The sequence below is a fragment of the Triticum dicoccoides genome, chromosome 5B (assembly GCF_002162155.2).
Source record: "Triticum dicoccoides isolate Atlit2015 ecotype Zavitan chromosome 5B, WEW_v2.0, whole genome shotgun sequence".
NCBI classification, from domain to species: Eukaryota; Viridiplantae; Streptophyta; class Magnoliopsida; order Poales; family Poaceae; genus Triticum; species Triticum dicoccoides.
This window is the reverse complement of record NC_041389.1, coordinates 699750707-699751213: the sequence shown is the minus strand read 5'-3', so window position 1 is coordinate 699751213 and position 507 is coordinate 699750707.

Below are 507 nucleotides of genomic sequence, written 5' to 3'. Positions count from 1 at the left end.
TAGAGAGAAAACAATTTAGATGGTCCGCCTTATGATTAGATTGATCGGAAGAGAATATCAAACTACATAAGAAATCCTATAAGAAGCAAGATGAGATTAGACAAAGATATTTAACTAGCGAACCTTACACCAGGGCCTAATTTTGATTATCCACCTAGGGTCATTGTCTAATTTTCAGTGTGGAGAAATATATGTTTACTATCACTTACAATGATGATGTGTTTGATGTTTTTTTGCTTGATGGTACTTATTTTAAATATGTCAAACTAACTTGTATCTTTATTTAATGTTTTCAGAAAGATGCATGAAAAATGCAATTAATTTCATCCACCTGGTACGTATTGCTCTCTTTGGTTTTTAAAATATAACAATTACATGCGAATGGTGATATGGTTGTAACAATTATATTCTTTATGTTGCCTCTGAGTGCTATAGTCTTTGTAAGACAGTGTGAAATTGGACTACGCACTAATGAACTCATACCAAATCCCTGTAGTTGGCTATGCG